At 50.3% G+C, this 17,228-nt stretch overlaps 1 protein-coding gene across 3 annotated transcripts in view; it reads right to left on the bottom strand.

Moving 5' to 3' along the window:
• The window catches only part of ZNF592 (zinc finger protein 592), a 49,301-nt gene extending 32,073 nt beyond the window's left edge, over positions 1-17,228 (bottom strand). For all 3 annotated transcript variants that reach the window (XM_042235109.2, XM_042235110.2, XM_042235112.2), the window contains exons 1-2: positions 17,154-17,228; positions 2,743-2,851 (exon numbers count right to left, since the gene is read on the bottom strand). The gene's annotated coding sequence lies outside the window, so the exon portion shown is untranslated. The remainder of the gene's footprint in view (positions 1-2,742; positions 2,852-17,153) is intronic.

Here is a 17,228-nt window from a genome sequence, read left to right as displayed (position 1 = left end):
GGTTTAGGCAACAAAATTGAAGCAGGAGTAAGAACCAAGATAAAAACAGATACGTTGTGACCAGTAGCCCCTTCCTTTCGTTACTTGAAACAGATCCCAGCAGGAGCAAGTACTGCAAGAAGCCACTTTGTTAAAACGGAAGGGGACCCAGGGCCTGAGTAAAAAGGAAGACAGGGCTCCTGCTGTCCACACACCATCCTGAGGAGTCCCCACCCACTGAACTTTGTAAAAGCATCATCTCTTGGTAGCAGAGACCCCCAAACTTGGGCAAGAAGCCTCAGACCTACTGGGAACCAAGCATTCACTCCCAGAACAAACGGTCCCCTCTGGTGCCTACAGTGGCTCTGCGTGTGTCACCAATCTCATCCACCACGGGCAAACCAGAGTTCCCAAATTTAAGGGCTGGGGTGAAGGGCAAATGTGCTGTTAGTCTTGGGGTGTCTCTGCAGCTCCCTAGCTCACTACAGAGTTCGGGAGTCAGAGAGTCAAAGGCCTGGTCAAGGCTGCCTCTCCCAGCTGCTCTGTTCTCACTCCCCATTTCTTCTCCTCACAGCTCCACCCACACATAAACATATACTCTTCTCCTTCCCCTCCCTCTCTCATCCCTGATTCCCTCCTCCACGTCCCCTCCGTCCCTCCATCCCATCCTCTCTTCCCCTCCTCTCTCCCTCCTCCACCCCCTCCTCTCTCCCTCCTCCACGCCCCTCTCCATCCCTCCAGCCCCTCCTCTCTCCCTCCTCCACGCCCCCTCCATCCCTCCGTCCCCTCCTCTCTTCCCCTCCTCTCCCCCTCCTCCATGTCACCTCTCCATCCCTCCGTCCTCTCCTCTCTTCCCCTCCTCTCTTCCTCCTCTCTCCCTCCTCCACGCCCCCCTCCATCCCTCTGTCCCCTCCTCTCTTCCTCCTCCACACCCCCTCCATCCCCTCCTCTCTTCCCCTCCTCCATGTCCCCCCTCCATCCCTCCGTTCCCTCCTCTCTTCCCCTCATCCATGTCCCCCCTCCATCCCTCCGTCCCCTCCTCTCTTCCCCTCATCCATGTCCCCCCTCCATCCCTCCATCCCTCCTCTCTTCCCCTCCTCCATACCCCTCCATCCCTCCGTCCCCTCCTCTCTTCCCCTCCTCCATGTCCCCTCTCCATCCTTCTGTCCCCTCCTGTCTCCCTCTTCCATGCCCCCCTCCACGCCCCCCTCCATCCCTCCGTCCCCTTCTCTCTTCCCCTCCTCTCTCCCTCACACTTTTTTCATTACCCCTTTCCTCTGCTCTCTTCTCTCCTTCTCCTAAAAGAGATCTGGGTGAGCTCTTCCACACGGCTGCTCAGATCCCAGGCAGCTCACCTCCTGCAGGAACACAGGGCCCCAGCCAAGGCAGCTTTTCAGCAGCAGCCTGGCATGCCAATGGACCTGACATCCAGGTGTGCACAGGTGTGCCCACTGCGTGCGTCTCTGGTGAGCCACGGGAATGACAGGGAATAATGTGCTCAAGAAGACATCTCTATGTGCCCTTCCACCATCAGACAAAATGGAATATTAAAAGTGCTTATCTTTTAAAGATATTATCTGTAAAATGTTCACAAATAAAATGATGTGATATTTGGGATTTGCCTCAAGACAAACACAGGGCAGGAGGAAGCGGGAGGGGACACAGATAATGAGACAAGATTGGCCATGAACTGGTAACTGTTAGGTCTGCTGTGAGGAATACATGGGGGTTTGTTACGTTATTTTCTCCATGTATGCACATTTCAGCATATTAGGGACCAGACTCTTGGAGAGTGGACTCTACAGGTGCAAACAGCCAGCCTCCAAGGTCATACTCATTAGGATGGCTAGTATCAAAAACAAACAAAACAAAAGCAGAAAACAGCAAGTGCTGATGAGAATGTGGTGGAGAAAGTAGGGTCCTTATGAGTTGCTGGTGGGAATGTACTGTTTCCACAGTGGCTGCAATTATACAAACACAGCGGACCTAACACTTCTAGGCATACAGCCGAAAGAACTGAAAGGGACCGCAAAGAAGTATTTGTAAATACTTGATTCACATAGCAACATGATTTTGTAGCAACATGATTCACAACGTCCTAAAGATGGGAAAAAGCAAAAAACAAAACAACCCAAGGAAGAAAAAAAAAAAAACCCAAGGATCCATCAGTGGATGAATATGTAAACAAAATGTGATATAAATATAAAAGGGAGTATTATTCAGTCATAAAAAGGATTGAAATTCTGATACAGGCTAAAACATGGATGAACCTTAAAGACAATATGCTAAATGAAATTAGCCAGATACAAAAGGACAAACATGGCATGATTCCACTTAATAAGAAGTACCTAGAGTAGTCAGATTCATAGACACAAAAAGCAGAACAGTGGTTATCGGGATACGGGGAGAAAGCATCAGGGATCATTATCTAACGGTACAGAGCTTCAGTCTGGGATGATGGATAGGTTCTGGAGATTGTTGGTGGTGATGGTTAGGTAGATGTCCTTAATGCCGCTGAACGTACATTTTTAAATGGTTAAAATGGTTCAAGTCAACTATATTTCAATAAAAATAATAATGAAAACACTCAAAAAATTCTAGGATCCCTTTTAAAAGTGGTTAAAGTGGTCAATTTTCTTATGTATATTTTACCACAATTTTTAAAAATAATAACAGCTACCAAGAAACATTAAAAAAAGAAAAATCACTGCGTCCAGACTTTCAGCTCTTCAAGGCCCGCTCAGGTGAACCTAGGCATCATACCTCGGCGAGGCTCTCAAAACAAGGGCGTGGTAGGTGTCGCTGGGGGTGCAGAGCCGTGGAGAAAGGAACAGCTTCTACCTAGGCACATGGTCTAGTTTCCAAATACCACCTAGGGAAGAAGAAAAATAAAATGTCTCTTAATAGGCCTGCAGGGCAAACATTAAAGTAAGTTAATAATAATAATAAAGTGCAGGTCAGACCCTGAGAAAAATCTCCAAATGTAATTCAAAGCAGGCTTCAAATGTAATCCAAGATAAAACCTTCCCCAGCCCCAGAAGGGCTTCCCAGGTAGCTCAGTGATCAAAAATCCACCTGCCAATGCAGGAGACAAAGGAGATGCAGGCTCACCCCCTGGGGTGGGACAGTTTCCCCTGGAGAAGGCAACCCAGTCCAGTATTCTTGCCTGGGAAATCCTAAGGACAGAGGCGCCTGGAGGGCAACAGTCCACAGGACTCTCAGAATCAGGCACGACTGAGCAATTAAAGGACAACAGTGACGACAGTCCCAGATCCTCTCCTCCTTGCTTTTTGCAGTGTGGTGCTTCAAAACCCAGACCACCTGGGTTCCAGTCCAGCTCTGCTGCATCCGGGGCACGTGGCCTTGGGCAGGTTTCTCACCTCTGTGTCTCAGTTTCCCAGATGTAAATGGGGATTACAGGAGGCAACAGTCGTGAAATATTCGTGAAACTCCCTGCCTTGAACAGCAAATGCACGTGTTTGTTAGGAATTTTGCCACCAACCTCAGTGGCCAGCAAGCTTCCTCATAATTTTTCAGAGTGCCCCTGCAGACAACTGAACCCCTAAACAGCAGGGACACTGGAGACACGCACAGGGGACAGAGATAGCACATGTGGAGGCTGGTCACCCCCCATCACAGCTCACCCTCCAGGGCTCAGGAGGGCCACAGAAGCAGAGCGCCAAGAAGCGTGCAACGCGCCTGGGGGCAGGCGGGCTGGGAAGAGTGGGCTGGGAAGAGTCACAGGTACGGGAGAGACAGGGAAGGGACAAGCACCAAACAGGGGGTGAGGCAAGAGGGAAGACGTGGGGAAGCAGCCAGACCCTTCTTCTTTGCTTTAACAAGTGGTCCTCAACACTACCTGAATGGAACCGACTCAGGAACCTTGGAAATGGCCACAGCCACCCAAGACTCCAGTGTAACAGGCCCATGTGGAGAAACCCTCAGGTGCATGCACACACAAGCAACAGAACAAAAAGTCTCATTTCTAATTCTGCTCACTCTCACTCTAATTCCGCATTCCCTCGCTTGGCTTCATTTTTGTCTTAACTTTAGCATTTGATTGGATTCTAAATAGAGATACAGACAATATTAGTAGAAAAATTTATAAGGGAATAGAAGGAAACTCATTATCCCAATTCTACAGAAGGGAAACACAGAAGACTTATTTTTCCTTTTCTTTTTTGGACCTTGTGTTTTCAAAACATAAACAAGCAGAAAACATGCTTCCACATGAGGATAAAGTCCAAGGCCAGGGGATGGGGTAGGTGATGTCTTAGATCTGATGCCCAAATGAGTTAGTTCCAAGGTGCTCCAATGAGTGGGACCGATTCCTTATTCCGGGGCGCCCTCAGTCCTGCTGACGCTGGAGCCTCCCGGGTTGTTCAGACCATCTCTGCTGCCAGTAACACAGCCCGGCTGCACAGAGCAGTGGCAAGCTTGAGCACCAGGTGCCACTGGCCCAGGCTGGCTGGCTCTCTCGGGCCACCTACACTCTACACACACATGGATCGATAGGAGCTTCACCGCTTACCAAACACTACTGCCACTTCACAGGGAACTCGCCAGTTGAGTGGCAGAAATCAAGACTCAAGCTCAGGCTCCCAGGTGCCTCCAAGGACCAGAGTGCCCCTCCCCCCACGGACTGTGAACCAAGAGGTCTGACTTCACGCTACAGGGACCCCACCTCCCTGTCCTCCCAAGGTGCTACTGCATATGGCACGCACTTTCCTTCAGCTGGCACTGAGACATTCACTACGGTTGTTGCCATAATCATGACACACCTTAGGGTGTTGTGAGACTGAGGTTAGAAATCTAGGATACTGTTCTCGATTAGAAGTTCTTCCAACACCAGAAAGATTAAGAACTGTCAGAGCCCAGGAGATTCTAGGAAGCCATTAAATTTAAGCTGCTAACTCTACAAGCAGGAAAATGAAGGCCCAGAGAGGTGAGGTAATCAAATGAGATAAAGGACATAAACTGAAAAGAGTTTTATTACCACGGAAGATTCCTCTTATTCCTAGCAAAGCCACTGGCCCTGCCTAAGCTTCCCAGAAAGTCTCCAACTCAGTTACCATCCAAATCTTTATCAAACACCCAGCATTAAGCTTATTAACCCTTAGACCAGTGATTCTGGTCCTGGAAGCACATGAAAAACACCCAGGAAGCACTATTAATACCTAATCCCACCACAGACCAACTACATCAGACTCTTTAAGAGTTGGGCCAAGCATTCTTTAGGAAACAATGCAAAGGACTGATGTGTCTGGGCTTGTGAACCATGGCCTTTAGACCGAAGTATAGTCTGGGGACCTCTGGCCTCAAAAATCATCCCGAAATCTTGTTAATAACGCAGACTTCTGGGTCCACCTGGAGACTGACTCCAAGTGAGAGGAGAGCATCCCAGGAATCCGAGGCTGACCAGAGAACCACAGCACTGGCACCAAGTGAGTCCTGGAAATCACACCCGTGCTCCAGCCGACCCTGTGGTCCGGGATGGCCCTAGCAGCTGGCCTGGCAAAGGCTCCCGGATGATTTAGACTTTGGTTCCCTCTCTAAGCTGAGAGCCCCTGCAGATGCCCCATGGCATCAATCCCCAGCAGCTGCAGTGAACCTCTCAGAAAGGACAGCAGAGTCTAGCACGGTTCTGCACGGCCAACCCAGGCCTCCCATCTCACCCAGAGCTAAGGCGCAGAGCTCCACAAGGATCTACAAGCCCAGTGGGACCACCCCGGCCCCCTCTCCCATGCCTTCCCCCTCCTCTCTCCAGTCTTTCCTCGCCACTAACTGCTCCTCCCCCACGGCTCCCTGTCTCGCTCCTTCAGAGCTCTGCTCAAATGTCCTTTATCACAGACCAAACCTTTCTGTCCTCTGTCCCTGCTTTGTTTTTCCTCATAATACTTTTCACCACCTCTCAAACTTTGTTTTCCTTATTACCTGTAAGCCTTCACACACTAGATCATGAGCTCCACGAAAGTAAGACTTTTGTTTATTTTCTTCCGTGTTATTGTCCCAGTACCTATAGTGCCTGGCACAGGGCAGAGACCCAAATATTGATTCTAGGAATTAATACCTTAGAAACACCAATCTCAAAACATGATTTGAACCAAAAGATCATCAAGGAGCTGATTATGCTGAAATCACTTCTCCACTCCTCTCATCTTGGCCGAAGGCTTTTTAAAAACAGGCTAAAAGCCTAATGAAACAGAGACCATTTAGAAATAAGGATTTTCAGCCAATTAACCCAATCCAAATGGGTCTGTGAGTCAATGACAACTTGTTCTGAGGAACAGATGAAGCTATGGAGACAGAAAATACAGTTGAAAGAAGTTAATCAGACGGATGGATTTCAGATACTGCCCTGGTATCCGTGCAAGTTCAGAAGAAAACCTGAGGGCACTCCCAGCCTTCTTCCCACAGGGAAGTCTCCAGCAGACCAGACAGGACAGGCAGGCTCCCATCCAGGGTGAGTGGGCAACATGCAGGCCCAGTGCAGGACACGACCGCCTGCTCCCCACAGAATGAGCCATCAAACGAACATACCTGAGGGGGACCCATCTCTTTCCCTGTGCCCACTTATCCCCACCTGCTTCCAAAACTCATCTGAAACCACGGACAATAAGCTCTACCAGGTTGGGAGCACAGAAACTTTTGTCAAGGCCTCACAGCAGCTGGGGAGAATCCCACCGTTACTAGGTCTCACTGAGTTCCTTGGTGCTGCTTCCTGCCTCCATCCTAGTCCTTGCTAACCTCTCTCCTCGCCACCTCTGGTCTCTCCCCACAGTCGTCCTATGTGTCTCTTTAAGACCAATCTTACCCCAAACACCATTTTTAGTCATCCACTCTGCTCAGAAATCTACAATAGTTTCCTGTGGCCCATCACATCAGCTGTAACCCCAATGCCAGGCTTTTGAGAACCTCTGTAATCTAACCTACGCATTGACCAAGTCTCCTGACTGCATTTCAACAGCTGCTTCTTCATCTGCCTCAAAGCACCAAATCACTGCCTTCACCTTCAACAGCACCGGTTAAGAGACCAGATTGCAGAGACTGGAACAGACCACATCTCCAACTTCCTTTCCTGCCAAAAGCGTCCTCACTCTCCACACCACTCACACCCATTCCCCTACCCCAGCTTCTATTATGTTGTTTGTTATTTGGATATTTTTGGCCTTGCTACGCAGCTTGCGGGATCTTAATTCCCCAACCAGATACTGAACCTTGGCCCTCAGCAGTGAAAGCAGAGCTCTAACCACTGGCCCACCAGGGAATCTCCCCCTTCCTCCCAGCCTCTAGTCCCACTGCCCTTTCCCACTTGACTTCCACAACACACACACGCTACACACACGCATCTATGCTCCTTCATTCAATCCATAACACTGGTTGAGCACCCACTACACGCCAGGCCTTATTCTAGCCACTGTGGACACCACAGAACAAAGTCCCTCCCCACGCAATGATGACATTCCACTAGAAACAAGCAAATTCACATGTCAGGTAGTCATACAGCCTTTCTCAACAGGAGTTCAACCCAAGTCAGAAATTGGAATGACTACATTCTCAATTCTGAAGCAAGTGAGAGAGCAAGCCATGTGAATACAGCGCAGAGGTTTGAAAGAGCAAGTAGAAAGCCCTGAAGCGGCCAAGTGTTTGGTGCACGCAAAGAACCTGAACCAGAGCAGAGGCTATGACAAGAGAAGGAGATGGGAAGCAGGTGCCGGAGGGCCACTGCGAGGACTGACGTTCACTTTCAGATGGAAGGCTGGGGGGACATGGGGGAGGGGAGCAACCTGCCCTGACTTTCACTGCAAAAAGATCATGCCCCCCCGCCATCTATCATCAGGGATAAAATGATGAGGGACTTGTTTTCTTGAATGTTTCAAAATCTTCTAAACTGAGTATGCATGCATGCTAAGTCGCTCAGTCATGTTTGAGTCTTTGCAACCCTTTGGACAGTAGCTTGCCAGGCTCCCCTGTCCATGGGATTCTCTAGGCAAGAATACTAGAATGGGAAGGAGAAGAGGGCATCAGAGGATGAGAGGGATAGACGGCATCACCAATGCAATGAACATGAACTTGGGCATACTCCGGGAGACAGTGAGGGACAGGGAGGCCTGACTTGCTACAGTCCACGGGGTTGCACACAGTCAGACACGACTGGGTGACTGAACAACAAACAACACACACACACATATCCATTCTTTTTCAGATTCTTTTCCCATATCGGCCATTACAGAATATTGCAGAGAGTCTCCTCTGCTATACAGTAGGTCCCTGGGTGTGTGCGCAGTCACATCCAACTCTTTTCAACCCCATGGACTGTAGCCTGCCAGGCTCCTCTGTCCACGGGGTTTCCCAGGCAAAAATACTGGAGAGGGTTGCCATTTCCTTCTCCAGGGGATCTTCTGACCCAAGGATCAAACCCGAATGTCTTGCATTGGCAGGCAAATTCTTTACCAGCAAGCAACCGAGGAAACCCTATTTTATATATAGTAATGTGTACACATCAATCCCAATTTCCCAATTTATCCCTCCCTCGTAACTCTCTGGTAACCATACCATGTTTTTTAAATGAAGGGAAAACTTCTAATCCTTTAAGCTGCTTGCTGCATAGTCACTCAAGTCATGCCCGACTCTTTGCGACCCCATGGACTGTAGCCTGCAGGCTCCTCTGTCCATGAGATTTCCCAGGCAAGAATACTGGTCGCCATTTTCTTCTCCAGGGGATCATCTCAACCCAGGGATGGAACTGGTGTCTCCTGTGTCTCCTGCATTTCCTGCACTGCAGGCCGATCCTTAACCTACTGAGCCATCCATCAGCAAAGTCCTTTAAGACTGGGCCCAAATTCCACCTCCACCTCAAAGTCCCCTGAACCAGTGCGAGGCCATGCTACACCCTACACCCAGGGCAGCAGGACCACTAGGGTGCCCCAGCATTAGCAGCACATGCCCACAGCAACTGATGTTCATGGAAGTTTCTTGTGCTGCCCCCATGCCTCTCCTGTCGCCGGAACATGTCCCTTTGGACACTCTTGCCCCCAAGTGCCTGCCTGGGTCCCAGTCTCTCTCCCCATTGACTTAATCAACTCCTGGTAAATAAAGCTACTGTTTAGCGATGAACTGTCAAGAGACTGCCCTCTCTCACAGGGTGTAAATATTTTAAAAGGGGACTCTAAGGTGAAACGCAAACGTCTTCAGACTCAGGGGAATGGTGGAATGACAGGCACCAGGGCTCACTGGGGATGCGGGTAGGTGGCTGCCTTCTAAGGGTATAGATGCTTAGAAAAGCAATGTCAAAGGGAGACAAGTGGGGTAATGAAAAATGAGATTACATCACTGCCACCACCTCCCTCCTCCCAAACAGCCGTTGAATCCATTTTGGGTACCAGGGGATGTTCCCCAGAGGTAACCCCAGCCATCTCAGAGGGATGACTGGTGTGAAAGTAACCGTCACCCTCAGAAACAAAATCCCTAAGACACGTCTGGCCTGGAAGCAAATTGTTCTCTAATTGTTTTCAGTGGGGAAACTCCTTGAGGGCGAAGTTCATCTCACATGATACTTTTATGCTCCACAGAGCATCCAGCTCTGTCTAGGCTGGGCCCAGGGTGGGCCTTACAAAAGCAACTATAGATAACTGATCAATGATGGCCCAGTGGCAAAAAGGCTCCAAAGGATTTTAAATACAAGCAAGCATTCTAACCAAGGACAACAGTAGTATTACTCATACACCTAATATTTTTAAGGGCCTGAAGATTTATACCTTTAATGAAGTCTCAGGCAGTGAAGCAGTTTTTACAACCTCAGCCAGTTCAGTTCAGGTCTGGAGAGTCTGTCTAACAAGGCAAAAGCAGAGAGTAGCCCCTGTCCACACAGACCCGAGCCTCAGCTGGGCCAAGCCCCAGAAGAATCTGAACAGCTGCTCATTACCCACCCTGAACTCCTTTCTCCTCCAAAAAATTCATTCTACTAGTCAGCTCCTCCCAGACGGGTGCAGCCCTGGCTCCCTGAATTAAGGGACCATGCCCATCAGCAGTCCTAGCCTAATCCACTACTGGGGAGAACGCGTCTTTACTGCACATCTAACAAAGGCAGCGGCCAAGGAGGGGTGGCCTGGTTCAACACTGTACCTCTTCTAGAGGAACACAGTTCTCAGCAGTTAAGAGCTTTTGCTTTAGGGCATTCAATGTCTCTCTCTAAAATTAAAAACAGATTTAGCAGTTGCTTTCTTTTTGTAAACATGACATACAAGCTCATAGAAAACTCAAATGATAGGCAAAAATATAAAGAAAAGGGTAAAAACCACTCCAATACCACCACTCAGCGGTAAAATCTTAGAGTACGCTCTGCTCTGCAGAGAAGTGAACCCATTCTGAGGTAAACCTAGGGTGTTGCTCTTGCCTTCCTGGATAAGCCTGTGGATTTCATTTTTGCAGAAGACCGTTAATGCGTCTCCAATATTTCTGGAGCTCATGAATGGACATAACAAAGTCATACAGACCATCCCCCCTGTCCCACATACATAGTGACTCGAGGCCAGGGGCTCATCTTTCAGCAGACATACCCCTTTCTTCATTCAGCATGGCAGCAGTCTTTCTACAATCGATCACATAAATAGAGCATGTATGCAGAGCTCCAGCACATCTCCTGGAGCATGTCAACGACAGGAAAGGGGACAGACACCATACCTCTTGATACAGCACCTTCAGAATCTGAAATGGAGAATCTGGGTAAATGTGACTCTACCCAGAGTCACCCAGCCAACAGAGGACAGCTGTTCTCTAAGCGCTGATGCATTTGAGGAATGACTCTGAGGTGACACCAAACTCAGAGGTGCTCATTAACTTTTCTTTCAGTCATAAAAAGGATCAGATGTGTCATTTCAACACACACATAAACACTTCCCACTGTCAGATAAAAACGAATGGTTGGCTGAAGTAGCACTTTTATCCCTGAAAACACTCCTCAGAATTAAAAAAAAACTAATGGACATCCCCTCCTCCACTTCTAAAGCCTGAAGCGGGAGAACACGGGACCAGATGCCCACAAACAGAGACACACAGACTGCGGGCACACTGGAGCAGGTGCCCACAGACGGAGACACACACAGACGGCGGGCACACTGGAGCAGGTGCCCACAGACGGAGACACACACAGACGGCGGGCACACTGGAGCAGGTGCCCACAGACGGAGACACACACAGACGGCGGGCACACTGGAGCAGGTGCCCACAGACGGAGACACACACAGACGGCGGGCACACTGGAGCAGGTGCCCACAGACGGAGACACACACAGACGGCGGGCACACTGGAGCAGGTGCCCACAGACAGACAGACACACACAGACGGCGGGCACACTGGAGCAGGTGCCCACAGACGGAGACACACACAGACGGCGGGCACACTGGAGCAGGTGCCCACAGACAGACAGACACACACTGCGGGCACACTGGACCAGATGCCCACAGACAGACAGACACACACTGCGGGCACACTGGACCAGATGCCCACAGAGACACACACAGACTGCGGGCACCGGACCAGATGCCCACAGACGGAGACACACACAGACAGCGGGCACACTGGACCAGATACCCACAGACAGACAGACACACACTGCGGGCACACTGGACCAGATGCCCACAGACAGACACACACAGACGGCGGGCACACTGGACCAGGTGCCCACAGACGGAGACACACACAGACGGTGGGCACACTGGACCAGGTGCCCACAGACGGAGACACACACAGACGGCGGGCACAGGACCAGATGCCCACAGACCGAGACACACACAGATGGCGGGCACACTGGACCAGGTGCCCACAGACACACACAGACGGCGGGCACACTGGACCAGGTGCCCACAGACACACACAGACTGTGGGCACAGGACCAGATGCCCACAGACAGACACACACAGACGGCGGGCACACTGGACCAGGTGCCCACAGACGGAGACACACACAGGACGAGACACAGGACCAGATGCCCACAGACCGAGACACACAGATGGCGGGCACACTGGACCAGGTGCCCACAGACACACACAGACGGCGGGCACACTGGACCAGGTGCCCACAGACACACACAGACTGTGGGCACAGGACCAGATGCCCACAGACAGACACACACAGACGGCGGGCACACTGGACCAGATGCCCACAGACAGACACACACAGACGGCGGGCACACTGGACCAGGTGCCCACAGACAGACACACACAGACGGCGGGCACACTGGACCAGGTGCCCACAGACAGACAGACACAGACGGCGGGCACACTGGACCAGATGCCCACAGACAGACAGACACACAGACGGCGGGCACACTGGACCAGATGCCCACAGACAGACAGACACACAGACTGTGGGCACAGGACCAGATGCCCACAGAGACACACACAGACTGCGGGCATACACCACTACTCCACCTCACAAACACTGACACTTGAAACACTCTCCCATTCGTGATGCTCCTATTTTTGTAGGAAAAGAAAAAAGTTAAAACCAACTTGCACAGAAAGATAGAGCAGGGGAAAAGACCTAATAAAAACACTAAATATTAAAATGCTAACATAGAGCTAGGTTATAGTGTTTATCATTTTTACTTCATCTGTATACCTATCTGTATTGCCTGAATTTTCTACATGAACAATGTCCTTTAGAGTTTTAAAAGAAAAATAATTAATCCATAATCTAGGTTGGTCTATTTGGACTTTGTTTTCCACTGTAGAAAAATACAGATTCAGAGCTCTAGGGGGTCCACCAGTCTTTCCAGTTTTACAGAAGCAGAAGTGTTAAGACGAAGTTCATACAGCATGAAGATTCCCATACAATAGGAAAGCTCATCATGAACATGCTGAGCAGAGGGCAAGAATTAGTACCTTCTTTTCTGTCCCCCGTGTGCAGGCAAGATGAAAATCCTAAACCAAACTTTCCTTCAGGTGCAACCCCAACCCACCCCCACCTCACCCCTTTCAAGAGTTCACAGACATCTGCTCTCGGAGCAACTTCCAAGTACCTGTCCACAACCAACCCTTGGCCACAAAATTACCCATACCACTTGGTATCTGCATACTTTCCCCAGTAACCCAATCCTAGGGAGCCCCTTTTGCAATACTTTATTTCTTAAAAAGTTACTCCTCCTTTTCCTTAAGTTTCACAAACACAGGATCCCATTCAAATGATACAGAGTTATTCATTCCATCAATTAATAAACATTGTTAACTACACTGTATGGAGCTTTAGGGCAAGGTTACCTTAACAAAAAAGGGTTAGTATCCACGGAGCCTGAGAAAAACAAGCGGGAATTGAGGAGCAAGAGTTTGTTAGTGCATCTGAGCCCTGCCCAGAAGTTGGGGCTGGGGGTGGGGAGGGCCATGACCAGCAGAAACACCTGTCACTCTGCAGTCTCAGTTCTCAAGGCTGGTTAATACCCTGATTTTCTGCACCAGTCTCTTCCAAGTTCGGTTAGTCAGTCTCCCTGGATTTCAATCAGCTCCACGTGGCCCACAAAACTGAATTTCAAGGCTTCCCTGGTGGCTCAGTAGTGAAGAACCCAGCTGCCAATGCAGGAGACCACAGGTTTGATCCCCGGTCCCGGGAGAGCCCACACGCTGTTGATGTGGTGTAACTAAAGTCCATGCGCCACAACTATTGAGCCTGTGCTCTAGAGGCCAGGAGCCACAGCTACTGAGCCCGTGTGCTGCAGTTACTGAAGCCCGCACCCCGAGAGCCCAGGCTCAGCAACCAGAGAAGCCCGCACACCACAACTAGAGAGTTAGCCCCCACTTGCCGCGAGGGAAGCCCGAGCAGCAACACAGACGCAGCACAGCCGGTAACTAAATAAAAATTATATTTTAAAAAACCCACCTGAGTTTCAGGTTTCTGAAACTTCAGACACTGAAGCCCTGAGAGCCCACCAAAATAAAGTCACCTCCCAGGATAACAACTGTATCCACTCTCTATCAGCAGCACTCATCATGGGATGGATCTGATGTATCCAATAGTCTCTGATAGGTCCCTGTGCCTTACGGAATTAAATCCAAACCTGACCTGCCTTTCACAAGCCCAGCTCGGCTTACCAGCCTCGTCCCTGGACAAACCAAGCCTCTCACAGCTCTGTGCTTTCACATATGACTCCCTCTACATAGAATGTCCTTTGCCCAGTCTTACATGGTGGTAACACTGTTCTTCCTCCAAATCCCAGTTCAGAAGTCACCTTGGCCCCAAAGCCTTCCCTACTTCCCCAGGCATTTAGTTCTTACCGGTCTTAACTGTAGCTCTCTAAATACAGGGGTTTTTGAGAATTTGTTAAGTACATTGTAGCTCATTTTAATTATCTGACCTCCCCTAGATACACTGAGCTTGAGGGAAGGAACTCACATAGTATCCATAAGCCCCAGTGCAATGTCAAGACTGAAACAAGAGATCAGTGTTGAAGGACTGAGCACATGGAACACCGGCATTAAGTTATTTAAAGGAAAACAGAGTCTCACAATATTCAAGAACTGACCTGTCCCTACAGTTAATCTCATCCAAAATGACAACAGGGCTGGGAGGCAGTGTGGATGTTTTAAATTTTTAAGTAATAAAAGCAACTAACATGTTGTACTAAAAGTTAATTTAATCAGCACAACAACCCTAGGAGGTAGGTACTTTTATCTGCATTGAAGCTGAGAAAAGCTTGAGGCTTTTCCAGATAGGAAACTGAGGCACCAGAAGGGTTAAATAACTCAAAATCATTCAGTTAGTAAGTGGCAGAAGCAAGACACAAACTCAGTAGTCTGGCTCCAGAACCAGAGGGCTCCGGAATCAGGAAGATCTGGGTTTGAATACAGATTATGTTACAAATGTAGCTTTGGATAAGTCATCTAACTCCTCTGAGCTTGTATAGGTAAAGGGGGCAGGACAACTCCTCTTAGAGTGCAGAGAAGATTAAGTTAAATATGATAATGTTTATAAAAGTCTCTAAAATTGATTTTCCCACCTAACAGGCACTCCATAAATGTTAATTCATTTTTCTTTCCCTTCCTAAAAGCTAGGCAAAATAGTCTCTCTGACAGAAAAGATCCTCCTCCCCCAGACTGCTTGAGGCTTTTCCAAGCAGATCAAGTAGTGAGGCCACTCAACACGTAAAGCCTTGCCTTACCTTACCTGCTTATCTGTCCATACCAGAGTCCTTCTAAAATGTAAATATCATCATGTCACTCACTTAAAACTCTTCAAAAGCTCCTAATTACACTGGGGGTAAATCCGAACTCTGGAGGGAAAAGCATTCTGTCCTGGAGGCCCCCAGTGAACTGACACACCTCTCTATAAACTTATCTCCTCTCCAGCCACACAGGCCTCTTTCACTTCCTCCAACTTACCAAGCTCCGTGCTGCTCCACACATGGTTAACTCTCACCCCTCCTTCAGGTCTCAGCCTAAATGTCACTTCCTCAAGGGACGCCTTCCCTGAGCCCCCAACCCAAATCAAGGCCCATTATCTCTCACCACACTCTTCACCTTTCTCCCCTTGTACTCATGACAGTTTGAAATGATTAGTTCACCACTTCCTTCAACATTTTATTCAAAAGACAACTTCTCAGGAGCCCTTTCCAGACCACTCAAATATAAATTCAGTCTCTACCCAATAACCTGTTTCCTTTTTCTCATTAGCACTTATTAACAGCATATATTTTTATTTTATATTTTATTTTATTGTCTGCGCAACGCCCCCCCATTAAAGCTCCACAAACGCAGTTATTTTTTTCTTCACAGCATCTAAAACAATGCCTAGCACGTATTTGTTGACAAATACCTGTTGCTGAGTGACGTTTCAAGATTATTTGTTTATTATTGAGTCTATGAACTCAAGGCAAAACATGTCTTTCTGGTTTACCCCTATACTTCCAGCACCTAGTGCAGTGGCTGGCACATAATAAGTGCTCAGTAAACTTTTACTGAATGAATCGAAGCCATGGCCAGTGGAACAACTGGAAAGCGGTCAAAATCCGTGTGCTAGCACCTTACTTCCTCTTCTCTTTCACTGCATAATGTACTTGGGGTGAGGCAACAGACCCCTGAAAACCCACCACGCACCTTCCAGGCCAGACATCTGTCTGTCCACGCTCTGTAACCTCAGCCACACTGTACACACCAACAGATGCACCCAACAGACCCTGCAGAACACAGAGCTGAAGGCAAGTGGGCCAGCCCTGAGCCAAATACAACCTTTCCCCACTCCCCTCAAGTTCCATTCTCTGACTGCCAGTCCCATCCTAGGCTAGCCCTGGGTGCCAGCCATGCTGGTCTGGGTGGGCCCTCGGATTTATTCCAGTCCAGGATTTTTAATGCCACCTCTGGCCTACTCAAAAAAGAAAAGTTCAAAATCCCTGAGCAGCTCCAATAATCCTAGGGTTCTCGGAAGCAGGCATACCTAAGGTCGTCCGGACCCCTCCCCCTCACAAGCGCTGATCCAAGGCCAGGAGGCCATCTGTCCAGCAGACGCTCCCCGTCCGCCCTCGGGTCACATTGAGCCTCTTCCCCCCCAGGTTGGCAGGAAGAGTCCCTGCAGAGAGACAATCTCCACCCCGACCAACAGGCCTGGTCACCGTCCCTGGGCCCCCCAACTCTGGAGCAGGCATACCCGTCTGCTCCCGAAGATACCTCCCCCAGGGACAAGAACTTGGGCGGAGGTGGGGGCAGGGACCGAGGGGCGCCAAAAAAGGACGATCCCCCAAGTGTCTGCCCCGTGACGGCGCCAGCTCCTCGGGCGGCCGGGATGGTCCGGCTGACAGGGCGCCCCAGCCGGGCAAAGTGGCACCGTTATCCGTGCCTGGGCGGGGGGCCGCGGGCCGACGCCAAGGACGGCCGCCCGTCTCGCGCGGGGAGGACAGACAGCAAGCGTGCCCGCCCGGCGAGGTAGCGGCGGGTCGGGACGGCGGAAGGGGCAGGCGGCCCGTCCGCCGGGGGCGGGGTGGGGTGGCGGCCGGGGCCCGCCAGGCGGCGGTCGGGGGAAGTAGCTGCCGCCTCAGGCGGCGAGCAGGGTCCGCCCGGCTGCAGGGCCGGGCCGCGGCGCGGGCGCGGGCTCGGCCCCGGCTCTGCTCTGCCCCGGCTCGGGCTGGGGCGGCCTCGGCGGCGGCCCCGGCCCACAAGCCCCGCCCGGCCCGGCCCGCGGGGGGCGCTTACCTGGCGGCGGCGGCGGCTGCAGGCCCCGGGCTCGGCCGCGCGCGTCCCCAGCGCCGGCTGTGGGAGCCACAACAT

This window comes from Ovis aries, chromosome 18, assembly GCF_016772045.2.
Source record: "Ovis aries strain OAR_USU_Benz2616 breed Rambouillet chromosome 18, ARS-UI_Ramb_v3.0, whole genome shotgun sequence".
NCBI lineage: Eukaryota > Metazoa > Chordata > Mammalia > Artiodactyla > Bovidae > Ovis > Ovis aries.
Note: the sequence above shows the minus strand (reverse complement) of the source record. Positions and strands in the feature narration are given on the sequence as shown.